Source organism: Labrus mixtus, chromosome 2 (genome assembly GCF_963584025.1).
Source record: "Labrus mixtus chromosome 2, fLabMix1.1, whole genome shotgun sequence".
Classification (NCBI taxonomy): domain Eukaryota; kingdom Metazoa; phylum Chordata; class Actinopteri; order Labriformes; family Labridae; genus Labrus; species Labrus mixtus.
The window spans coordinates 17,672,398-17,686,473 of NC_083613.1; positions in this window are offsets into that span (position 1 = coordinate 17,672,398).

Here is a 14,076-nt window from a genome sequence, read left to right on the forward strand (position 1 = left end):
GAGGAGGGGCAAAGTGAGGAGATGCAGCGAGGGCTGAGATGCAGCGAGGGACTAACAACACAGAACAAAAACAGTTCACAGTGTGAGCTTGTGGTAATGTAGCTGATTAAACATCAAGCATGTCTGTGTCCAGTGAATCTATGAAATGCAGCAGCGTGGAGGGAAGAGATCAGAGGGTGCTCGATTAGAAAAAAAATAGTGAAAAGAAAGACTGTTTACATTTAGGAAACTGATCATGACAGCCAGAGGAGTGGCAGTAAGAGGAGGTTGCACCAAAAGTTATCACTTTCATCATTACTGAAGCAGGGAGCGATCGAGCAGCCAAGAAAATTGCCTTAAAGGGTAACTAAACCCCACATTTTCAGTTGAACTGCTCTACCCTGCAATTTAAAAAAATGCCTTTAGAATGTCAATGTATCAACTTTGAGAGGGAGAGGGGCGGGGGGGGGGGTAAGACGTCCACTCACTCCTTCTGCAGCAACATGATACAATGTTTGCCCCTCTCACACAAATAAACCCCTATGTGCTGCAGGCTGTGTATGGGACGTACATGCAGCTCTAAAGTGAAATGCAGACACCAGATCTCAATAGGTCAGTTTTACAAAATCAATACAGAGAATAGTTTCTAAAAATTTTCATTCATAACATGTAGTTTAGAAAGTCAGAAGTGTTGAGACACCTGTGTGACTCATTCTCCTTGCTTTGGAGTATATCAAATTATTCTCATTTGGGACAGAGCACTGCAAAAAGGCTTACTATTATTTTGCTATATTAATTTTTCACAGTTCCTACAGACACCTGGCATAGCCTGCCCCAATTTTGTGCGGTGGTGCTGGGAATACCTGGGCCAGCACATCAGGGTGGTCATCCCGTCTTGTGTTGTCACCCGCATCAGGCGAGACCGAAATACAACACTGTCAGAGTTAGCTTTCTTTTTATCAGGGAGGGGCTTCAATTAATACCCTTTTTAAGCTGTAAAACATACTCTGCTCTGTTTCCCAGTTTAAATTCTAAACTTGATCAGGAGTATTTCATAAGAACCATCAAAAATAAAAACAGCAAAATGAATACGCACGTTCGGGAAGAGACACCAAACGCCTGGAGTTGGTGCTGTGCAGCTTGAAGGACAAATTGTTCATGTGTCAGACGCCGTCGTCCATGTGAAGATTGCAACCAGGCAAGTCTGAAGTGTATTCACTTGAGGTGACAGGAACTTACTGCCTGCAAAAAGAAAGTGTGTCAATGTAGTCTTCAGTGTACAGATAAATTAGAGTTATAACACAGTTTTCCATAGATTTATAATGATGCCACTCATCTAAAAACTAATTACCTAAAGTAGGATGACTCTTCAGTGGGCAGTGAAGTCACCATGTATATATTTAGGATACACAATAAGAGTATCTGAGTTGAGACTCTTTTGACTGGGGTGGAGCTCGTCCTTGGACCATCAGGGATTGCCAGAGCCTCAGGAACTGCCATGAAAGTGCCAGTCTCACATGACACACTTCTGTTAGGAGTCCGAGCGTGAGGAGCTGTGCACAGAGAGAAGGGTTCTAGATTAAGGTTTTTACAAATGAGCAGCAAACCGTTTTATAGTTTTAAATAAACAGAGAAGTGAGGGACCGGTGACGAGTGGATCTGCGGAGCTATGAGAGCACTTGACGCACGTTAGAGCTATATGAAAAAAAAAAAGTACATTTCAAGAAAACCCTGATATACTGTTTAGTAAACAAACCTCGTGGAGAGCAGTTTTAATTTGTGAGGAAAGGAGCTGGGCAGCGCGTGTCTAGTTGAACTTCAATTTATTTGATGACGTTTAGACCTCTCACGAACCCCTCTATGTGTGCGCAAAGATGAAAAGCTCTGACCTGCTGTGACTCGTATCACCCTGCACAAAGTATGATAAACATGTTACGGACAATTATTGTAAACGAACGTATCCCTTAAAACGGGGGAAACATAAGGGTAAACTTTCTCGCGAGCTGATGGCATTGTGCTCGCATCCCTGGTAGCCTACAGGCTAATGTTACCAGCCAAGCATATTAACCAGCTCTCCTGAAAAATGTTACAGCACGGCCTAATTATTGCAATATTCATCACTTTACCAGCCTATAGACAGAATCCATAGGACCGCAGGATAACGTTAGGCAGCGGGAAAAGAGCGAACATGAAGACACCGCAGCAACGGGACACAACAGCGTTAGCGCTGTCAGCTAACGGCTAACCATAACCGCCAACATGTCTATAAGTGCGCTCTTTTCCCGAAGCCTAACCGTTATCTTCACCAACGTAATTTACCTTGAGCAGTTTAATTCCCCATAAAATGAGCCAAGCAGACATGTGCTAGTTAATAAAATGCCTATTACCAACATAATATTTATTCACTCACCTCAATATTCAAAGGACTATGACTTGCAGCTGCTGTGACTGTCCTCCTGTTGTCGGCACCGGGAGAGCAACGTCTGGTACTGCATCCGGTTTTGGCTTGGCCAATTTAGAAAAACCCAGTTCCACTTCCATGACGTTGGAAAAACAATCTTTGGAGAAGTGATGGTTGCACTACCAAGCCGTAGGCGGGAGATCACGGTCTGGTCGCCCCAAAGCAGGCAGCCACTGGCACCTGGAGCCCGGAGCTGCTACTGCAGCCAGGGCAGACACTGCCGACCCATCCTGGCCACTATCTAATAAATACTCTAAAAACCAAATGCTAAATCAAACAACTAACTACGTTTCCTAAAAGTCACTGTGCTAAACTACGAGCTAAAGCTAACCTACAATTACTAATAACTAACTAATATTGATAAGATCTAACAAACAATTTACTGCCTACAACCTCCAACTAACTTTGTAAATACTATAAACTCACAACTCTACAATTTACACTAAATTAATCTATACTAACAGCACAATCCAACTACTAAACCACTAAGCTATTGATCGCGCACATGATCGCACAGCTCTCTCAATCCACTTGACTCCCGACAGTTTGCCGCGTCCAGTGACGAGGCTTTTATAGGTTTGGTGACGTAGGCATGTACTCCTACGTAGGTATGTACTCCACAGCCATTAGAATTTTTCAACCGGTAGAGAGCAGTCACTATGCACATTTCTAATACAATATTTCGAATTTCAATACTTTGTACTCAAATGTCGAGATTTGGACTTGAATTGATCCATAACACTACTCAAATACAGAGGTTTATAGTTGAAAAAAGTGGTTTTAGGGTTTAGGTACTCTTTAGTTACTCTCTGTTGTCTCTCTTGTAGTGTTTTCACACATGCACAAAACTCCTGAAAATTCTAGAATTTTTTTGGGGGTGAGCTGATTTTTTTTAACACAAACTGCACCACATTATTCATCCAGACTACTCTGCCTCTTTCCTGCCAGCTCCCTAGTAACATTTCAATGTGAAGTGAAGATGAGCCGATGTGATAACGCAGCGGGAAATATTCAGCAAATTTCATCGTAAAAAAGTATTCAGGGTTGATAACGCATATGACCAGTGTTATCTTTTGGACATCATAAAGCAGCTTCATACCCTTTTCTGATTGCCAGTATGTTCTCTTCCACTTGTTGACTCGTGTCATACTGTGATTTCACGCATTAAGTCATAATAGTGTCAGACTGTGTTGCTACGAAGGCCATCTATTAACGTCATGTCTTGCAGGGAAAACTTCAGGCTGTGAGGGACATATGTGAATAAGTAACTCAGGAAGTTGAAAACAGCTTTGGCTTGCTAGTATGACACAGAAAACTATAAGGAATAGCTGAAGAAGAACAGCAAATGAATGGACCTTACAGGTATACTGAGGTAACCTGTAAGGTCCATTCATTTTAAGTAAAATCGCGTAACCTAATTCAAATCATGTAGTTGAGCTGAGTGGAGACCCGCCCCTCTGATATAGACATTCAGAGTCAACTTCTCAGTTTAGTTGTCTGTTACTTGTGTTTTGTTTCCGTCCCGTCAAGTCGTTTTTTTGATTCTCACGAGAGTGATCAGCTGGTCTGACCGCTACTCTTATGATATCATCTTTTGTGTTTCCTTTATCCACGTTTTTGCTGCACGTAAACATCACGTGTCGTTTTTCATTCATTCTTTTTTTAAACAACTAATTTTTATCTGACTAGAGATAACTTGAATTGTAAAGTTTTATCTCGACTTAGTTAATTTTCGCAAGACTTTTAATAGCATCAACTTTGCACTGCTGTGTGACTTCACTTCTACCTGACTGTTGAGACAGTCATTTGGCTGGCAAAAGTTCTGGTGGACCAGAAAAGCGATCCGTCAGTACCTTAAAGCTGGACCACATGGGGAAGTTTGACTGAACATCACTAAAGTCAGGTTTCCTGAAACAGCTGCTGCCTGTAGGAACAGTCGTTGTCCAACACATCAGTAGCTCCAAGTTATCATTCTCTCACAACATAATTCCCCTAATCAAAATTTTCCTTAAATCCTTGCAAAACCATTTATCGTTTTATTTGTTACTTTCACCATTATGACGATACCATAATACGTAAATTAGAATCAAACAATTTCATTTCCATAATTTCGTTATTAAAGTCATACAAGTTATAATCTTTGATATTTACTTTATTAATCTGCATTACTGTTCACGATTCCTGTAATAAAATCACACATAATCATTTACAACTTTGTCTGTGTTTATTTAATGATTGAAGTGATCCAGAGAACTTACTGACATTCTGATATGAGACTGAATAATTAATTAACTTATACAGTTAAAGTTAATTTCTTCCCTTAACATGAAGTGGTGCCCCGAGGAATAGAATATAATATCTTAATAAATTAAATACGCTACATCTCTCTATTCCTCTGCCAACTTCTTTTGCAACATCACACACAAAATCACACACACACACACACACAAATGTATGGTATCAGCTACTGGAGATAAATTTGTTCCATGGAAACAAGCCAGGCCTCTGCATGCCTTCATGCTCAGACACACCGGCAAAAATGAATGGCTTGTGACTGCTGTATTTTAAACCAACAATGACACCTGCTGGGCAACTGACACCTGGTAGAGAATAAACCTTGGTACATAGTTAAGTTTGACACACGGTTCAGAAACATGAGTGCATAAACCTGTACTTGCTAATTCAGATTTTCAATAAGCATTAATAATTAGGGTAATATTCAAACTAAAATACAGTAACACAGTTCTGGAAGGAAGCTTAACATGCTAAAAGGGTAGGGGTATTTATCGGGGTTATTTATGTCATGAATCATGCCATGGCTTCATCTCATATTGTTTACTCCTGCAGCTCCTGACTAATTAATCCTGAATCTCTTTGCCTAATCTGAAATTTCTGAACCTCATTTAGAATGCTGGAGTTTTAAATGCTTGCAAAGTAAGAAACAGTGTAACACATTTTTTTTTTTGGATTTGCAAAAACAGTCAGTATGTAACCCATCAATTAATTCAAGAGCGAAGATTGCTATTTGGAGAATCTGGATGATAAAATAGAGTATTTTGTAGCTATGACTCAACCCTCGGCCAGGAGTTCTCATGAGGACAGTGACAAAGATGTCTGTGTAAGCTGTCGGCAGCCACGCCAAGAGCTCTAAGCATCATGAATAATTGAAAGTGTGTCTAGTTATGTCCTTTATAGGCTTATGATGTTTAATCCAAGGCTGGTTCAAACTGTCTTAAAGCGAAGGAAAAGGTGATATAGAGATGAAGGCAAAATTGTCACACTGAACCAAATGATCGACCCAAATGCAAGACTCCAAGACAAAGACAAAGTTCAGTTTGCTTTAATAAGGCAAGGTCGGTACACAGGAAATCCAAAACGGCACAGGCAGAGGTATCCAAAACGGGAGGCGAAAAAGGCTTTGTCAAAATTCCAGAAAAAGGTCAGATAAATAACTGGCAACATGGAGGATAAGAACGCTTTACACAAAGGACAAGATGAACTCATGAATACTGTCTAGTAGATACAAAAATGGCACTACAACCCACAAGAAACAGTTATCACTAGTTATTACCCATCCAGTTAGTCCACTGTTCGCTTCCATGTTGTTGATCCTGCAGCAGTCATAGACGGTAAATTTGGATAAAAGCCTCTGCTAAATACCTAACCATAACCAGCGGTGGCTGCACAACACTGCCATCTACTGGTTGTTCAGGGGAGGGTGTGATCGCATTCGAATTCGGGGGTATTTATTTGTGGATTGCAGTGTGCGGTGTGTGTCTCAAAATTACGTCATCGAGAGAAAAGCCCAAAAGCGATCCACAAATGCAGAATCCACACACAAAGTCAAGCATATTTATTTTCAAATCTCAAAAATATATTTGCAAATACACGTTTATTTATACAAATTAGTTTATTTATTTGTATGTCACGTTTTTATATTTGTACATTTGTATTTGTATATTTATAAATGTATGCATATTTATACATATCATTTCGATATGTATAAATCTTTTTGACCTTAGAGAAATTTCATAATAGACACATCAAAATAATACAAATCATAAATCCCCCTGCTCACAAGTTTTATTCAAAACATAGGAATGATTAGCTTTGTTTGCAACTGGATCTTTTCCTTCGATATTTTTACAGATTTTTCTCCCATGATATCAAAGTAATACTTGTTTTTTAAGGGTTTTAGAAAGGTCAATGTTCGTCTCATAATATTTACAGGCCATTCATTTTTCATTTGACCTTATCTTCAGCCATTCAGTGTTAGACATACTTGTTTTTTTACAGTCACATATTTTTGTCCAATGTGTTTGTTTTTTCTGTCTCAGCTTATTGTCTCCTTCTTCACCCACCCATGTTTTGAATCAGTACACTATTCCTTCGGCCTGCTTTGCAGCCAGCCTATTTCCCTCCATCTGTCTATCAGTCTGTTGCTTCTCCCTCGCTGTAAAGTATTTACCACAGTTGGCCAGCTCCACCTCCATTTCTGTAGCACTTCTTCAGCAGAGTGTCTTGTTTTTCACACCAACACTAATTGGAAGCACTTAGTTTGGGGCCAAAAATAATTGCTTTCGCTAAAATAATCTCCATAGTTGGAGTCAAGTAAGTATCAGTGGATCGAATCCCAATAAAAAAAGACAAGGGCAAACATGGGAGTTAGCTCTCTTTAGCTGTACTAGCATGCCTTCTGTACTAATTTTAGTCTGCATCAAGTTAAATAGATTGGCCGGCTTTTTTTTCTCGATAGCTAAGTAATACGCCAAGGTATGAATTTGGAACATGAACCCCAATATTAAAATGCAAAATAAGGTCCTGTTTGTGCTGGCAGCGCCCTTGACCTCCGTTTTAGAGTGCTTCTCACCAGCAGTCAATGTTGCTAGGTTACGACAGTTAACCTTCCCTCACAAATGACAGTAAGGTATGTTTTATATTCTACAATTCATTTAGTAGTTCATTTTAGATACCTCCATGTACTTAATATTTGCTTTTATTCCAGGAAATATCACCCGAAAAACATAAAAGTAATGTAAAGGTATCACGTTCGGGCATAAGCATCAACTTTAGACCTGGAAACTTGTCCTCAAAAAGATGAGTCAAGTAAGTTTCTTCTCCGTCATAAGGCTCCACAGTGTGGTTCCGGAAGTATAAATCCAATTCATTTTCTCCATAGCAGTTTTGATGATTATCCATAATGTCATAACCATCCTAGATAGACTTACCGTGAGCTACCTGAGGGTGAAACGACGGCATACACTCCGAGAAGACTTCACTGGCAGGCTATAGTCAGTTAGCTAACATGAGAAGTTCTAATGACCTTGAATGTGATTTATATATTCACAAAATACAAGATATTACAACACGTGTATTAACAGTATAAACACTATAACAACAACAAGAGAATTTAATAAGCAATGGGTTGTATGTTGTGTAGGGCTGGCTGTGGCTCAGTTGGTAGAGTCGCCACCTCTTAACCGGAAGGTTGAGGGTTTGATCCCTAGCTGAGCAACATGTCTGACGTGTCCTTGGGCAAGACACTTAACCCCGCATTGCTTCAGTGGCTACATTTTTATTTTTTATTTTTTGATATCCTCTATTAATCCCTGAGGGAAACTTTAGTTTACACTGTTATTTATAGGGACATGCTTCTCACACACATAGGCCCGATTCACACGCATGCACAAACAGGACCTGTGGATATTCATTGGTGGAGAAATGTCAGAGTGGGGCTGCTACAAGCTGCTAAGCAGAGAGCGCACCAGAGCAGTTGTGAGTCCAGTGCCTTGCTCAATGGCACCTCGACTGTGCTCGGGAAGTGCCCTGGCACCTCTCCAGCTACCAGATTTGGTCCGCACCGGGACTTGAACCTGCGACCCTCTGGTTCCCCACCCAAGTCCCTATGGACTGAGCCCCCGCCCCTGAATGAATTAGTGTTGTACTTACTCTCCGATGTACGTCGCTTTGGATAAAAGCGTCTGCTAAGTGAATTGTAACATTGTGTAGGAACTTTATAAATCTGAGGTCACATTTAGCAAAGAAGTACATGATTATTTTTTTTACTGACCTGGATATTAGGAAACTGTCCAAAGCAGAAGCAACCAATTTAGGAGCACCCATTTCCCTTAAAGAATTATGGGACTCTCTAAAAGAGATGAACTCTTGGTATTGGAGTGAGGAGTGGGAGAAGCTGCGTTTCCGCGGACTTTGAATTTTTGCACATACGTAGATGTGCCTAAACATGCACAGGACACTTGGAAAACACACTAAAGAGCATATAAAACCAGAAAAAGCATAATATGACCCCTTTAATATATGCAGAAGTCCCTCTCAAACCAGCCAAAATGCGATTTGGTCCTATAATTTCAAATGTTTTGACTACATGGAAACTAGCAACAAACCACACAAAATATAAGTGTCACTATTACACCCCAATATTCCATTACAATAAGTTGTTGCTTGGTGGTCGGATACTGGCTTATCCAATATGGTCAAATAATGGAATTCATTTACTTGTACAAATGTTTAATGCTAACTGTCTCTGTACATTCCAAGAATTACAGCAACAGAATAATTGACCTGTTTTCTCCTTCTTTTCATACTTGCAGCTCCGTTCTGCCTTAAAGGTGTACGGAGTTCCATGGAATTCTGAACTACCTAAACATGAACTTACAAACCAACTATACAATACAAACATGACCAAAGGAACTGTATCAACGATATACTGCTAGATAAAGAAAAGTCTGGATAGACCCCGTCCAATTAAAAAAAGCTGGAAAAAACAATATAGTTCCATCCCTCCTGAGATAGCTTGGGAAATGATTTGGAGGAATATTAAACAAGCCTCAAAAAATCAGAATCACCAATCCATTCATTTAAGATTTGAAGGGTCAGATATTGACAGGTTATGATATATTTTATATCAAGGTATGGTTTTGGTATGAGCCAGGCCAAAATTAGAAAATGCACAATGTCATCTGTGTGTTTTTGAGTCATCTGTATGTTTGACAGCCAGAAAAGGACCCAAACCTTGGTAACATGATAGAGCTTTAAAAAGCACTATGAGCAACAAAGACAGCTGCTACTTTAATCTGTTAGGAAGAGACACCACTTATTCAGTCGATGAATTTTTGTATGACTTAATATTCACATCACAACAGATCATTTGCATTTAGGCACGGTTTGGAGAGGTATCTAATTGATAAGAAACTATCTTTTTTTTTAGATCCAGGTTCTCAAACTTGCTTCAATTTGGACCAAACTTGGAACCCACTTTCGGGAAGTGAAACCTAGGAGACAAATGACAGGAAACCAGCAGCACATGGAGACTAGATTTGTGAGATTTCTTTCAAAAAGAGTATACAGTAAATTTGCACGTTTCAATCATAATATCCCAAATTAAGAAAAAAGTATCTTTTAGTCATGCGCTAGGAGCAATTTAAAGGTCTTTATTTCCCATTAACTTATCACAAATACTGACATTAAACAGTGACTAAATCAGACGCTGAATGTCTCACCTACTTCTTACATTCTTTAGATTTTCTATAATCTCAATCTTCTATTTGTTTAAATCTTTTTTTAAATCTTTTTTTTTTCTTTGGAAAGGTTCTGGACATTTACTAGAGCATATGCAGAGCCCAACATAGTTAAAAGTGTGCAGTAGATAAAAATTTGCTGTGAGACAAATGAAACACCAGTAGCCTGAACCTGCAGGCTTAACCTTCATTTAGTTGAGCTCTCAATTTGAAAGTAGTTCTTTTTTTCTTGTCAACAGAGTTCGTAAGTAACATGAGACTTTTAAAGAGGCGAATAACCTCCCTGATTATGTTCAATGAGGGCCTTTACAAAATGCTTTGAAGGGGTGAGTAACTTTTTGTCAGTAAGATCAGCTATAGGATGAAAATATTTGATGGTTTGGTGATATACACAACATCTTTAAGACATCGACTCTTAGAATTTGTATCTTCTAAGTGGGCAATCTTGTCCCAGTGCCAGATCTTAGAAAATCAAAACAACGTTGCCCAGACATTTCAGTCACCACAAAGTGTTGTCTACTCCAATGTCAAGTGCCTGCAGCTAAAACATGAAATAACTTTTAATTAAAACACGGATGGTGAAACTGATCCTCCTTCAAATAAGTGATATTTATCCACACACAGAGACGGTTTTTCTTTGATGGATCGCCTCACAGTGATGGAATCAGCCGTTTGTATAGTAAATCTCATTCATGTTGCCAACTGCTGTTTCATGATATGATGATGATTTTATTTAGTTTCTAATACTTTGACCACAGGGACTCGGGACACACAGGGATTGTAGCCAGCCGATGAGACTCACAAGTGTTCTTGGTATTACAGTAATGGAAAAAAATGCACAAATCCAATGTGTAATTCAGACATTAAGATAGAGAAAAACTAGAGAAGAGAAAGAAGAGACTCCCCAGGGGAAATTAAAACTTTTACCCCATCCTTCTTGGAAAACTTTCCCCTGCCTGATCCTCTTCAGATGAAGCTGCTGCTTAGTCATACTTGGTTTTCAGACTGAGCTGGATTACTTTTAAGTCTCATCGTTTGGAAGATTTTTTTTAAATAACACCAACACCCCTACAATTAACTGGTGGTTGAACGGCTTAAGATTTCTTGGATTTTGTGCTTGAAAAAATTTAGTTTTCTTGCTGCAAATGGTGAAAACAGTTAAAACTATACCTATAAACAGAAACTCAACTTTGACAAGCTACTGTGTATATTATATGTGGCAATAAATATGAGAATGGATTTGCAAAGTTATATCAAAAACATAAATCCCAATCATTAAAAGCGTTTTGATGAACGTCTCCAGAGTTCATATTGCATGAGGAGTAAATCCTCCACTATCGTCCCTCTGCAGGCTGTGGTGTCCACCCACTAATATTGGCTTTTTCATGAATAATGGTGTGAACTTATTGACTGAGTTGTCACTCAGCCAGAAGCCTTCAGAGGCGGCCATGTTTAGGTCAGAGATAAACAAACAAAAACTTTGCCACAAACATTGAGCACAAATTCATCCTATTGATCTAGAATATGGAGTCGGAGGGAGATTGGATGTGTTCATCTCTATACTGTTGCAGCTGACCGTCCGCACGCGCGCACACACACACACACACACACACACACACACACACACACACACACACACACACACACACACACACACACACACAGACTCTGTGTGCATTTAGGCCTTTAGGCAAAATACTTCCTTCGCCTACTTGCTCTGTATTTGTTGCCAGAATGCTTAACAGATTCAATGGAGCTTGACAACAGACCATCATAAGGCTTTACTACAAAGCAAGTTAAACACGCCGAGGCTTTCTTTGCTGCTGCTGCTGCTGCTGATAGTCGGCTCCACAAAATCTAAAACCCAAGTCAGAGATGAGAGGTGTCATGAGGCTGGTTATCGACTCACAACTTTCTGCTTGAGGCTTGGTTTGGTTACCGTGACTTCGCTCAGGTTGTTACAATGACCTGCAATTCAGAGAAAAAACAACAACGAAAAGTAGCAAGACTGTTGCAGAACATATTAAGAAATATAAAGCAAAAAAGAAAGAAAGAAAGAAAGCAAAACAAAAAAAGAATGTTGCAGAAAATAACTATATTAACTCCTTGGTTGATATATTTATTTTACTATTGTGTTGATCTCAGAACCTCCAGTTTACTTCTGCATTTTTGTCCCTTCAGAATCACCAGAAAATAAATAATGAAGTCTCTCCATATCATGCTTGTGATGAAACAATGAGTCTGCATATTGTGACATTCAGTCCAGCAGACTTGGTGATGATGCATGCTGTGTTAGTCAATACAATCAGAGAGAGAGAGAGAGAGAGATGGTGGAGCTGTTGTTGGGCACTGACTGAATCACCTTTGGTGAGTTTTAATAGCCGTCAGGATAAATACACGAGAGGGAATAGAGGAGTAAACGGAGACACACGATGCAAGAGGTTGTTTTTAATATGCCTATAAACCGTTAAAGACCCCCCATCTTAACTCATCACAGCATTCATTGATCCCAGGCTCTGCACTAACGACTATTCCTATTTTCATTTAAATACCATGTGGGCAGACACCACCTGTGAAAATGAGCCGACAGGTTCAGGGGGCAGACTCTGATTGAAATTCTACCAAAGCCATCAGCTGTTACACTCCACCATATTAATGCCCAGGGTGTTTGAAGACCATTATGTCTGGAGGATGACTCTTTCTGAACTACTGAACACATTTGATTGTAAGCCCTTTGCATCGATTGTGGGCTGCCATACAAAGTGTTTCAAAAGCACAAAAAGGGTTATTTGGAGAAAAACTACAAAGTAAGTTGTGAAGTCAGATTTAGAACTGCCTTTACAGTATTGCTCACACGCTCACCTTTTAACCTATGAGAATACAGTTTATGCTATGTATTCTTTAGCACTACAATTAAGAAGGTAAAATGATCTCTTCAGAATGGCAGAGCTTCTTTTTGCATAGGCCTATATTTATCTTTTTCTTTAAACGATATGTAACCCTCTAAGATAACCTATATTTACTTCAGGGCACAAAATGGACCGAAATGGACTGTGATGGATAGCCAGGGCCGCAGAAAGAATCTTCCCTGACTCAGGACTAAGACATGTCCAGAATATGATCAGGGAACAACCTGAACCGTGATAATCAGATATCACCAGCTGCACCAGTTGCATAGATCAGGAACAATACCTGAACCATAACTCCTTCACAAAGAAGTTCTTTTTAAAGTAGTGTTTTAGTCGGCCGGCACGGTATGAGAAATATATGGGATCATTATGTCCATTTTTTTTTTTTTACAATATCTTTATTTAAAAGGATTTACAACACAAAGTGGCATCACTTAATTTAAATGGCATCTTTTTTTATCCTCAGTTCGTATGCAAAACTGTTCAAACAAACATTCATACAAATATGTCCCTTCAAAACAAAAACTGTGGAGATCTTTATAAAGAGACAGAAATAGGAAAGGAAAGCTGTTCAGTACATCTGTTATATTCTCACAATTTGTAATTCTGCATCCCAAACTAATAAGAAAGTACTGATCAGAATCAAATGGTAGTCCTGTATATGAAGGGAAGATAAGGACATCAAAGTGAAAAAGCAATGACATTGTTTTATTCGCTTTATAATATGAACAACTTTATAACACCAGTTGAAAAAGTGTAGAAAACAGGTCGTTGTTGTCTCTTATGGCGACTTGATCAAGTGTTTAGTTCAATGAGTTCAAAGCTTCAGCTTGAAAGAGTCAATCTGAGACAAATCACATTCTTATCTTGTTTGCTGTATTTTTTTTTTTTTGAGGAGCATTTTTTTTTTAAGCATGCCAGCATGTTTCTCATTATATTCCGGCTGATACTGCTAAAACGTGTCTCAGGTTGTGAATATAAACGACGACTTGTGTCGCCCCTGTGTATACAATATGTTTTGATGTCAATCAAATATGTTCTTCTTGGCTTTAGACACAACTTGAGTTTGCATAAAAGTAGATACATAAGTCTGGAAAAATATTTCAATCAGCTTTTGGACTTTTTGGTGTTTACAAAAAATGGCAGTATTCTGTGCTTATACCTGCAGCAAACTATGAGGTGACCTTAT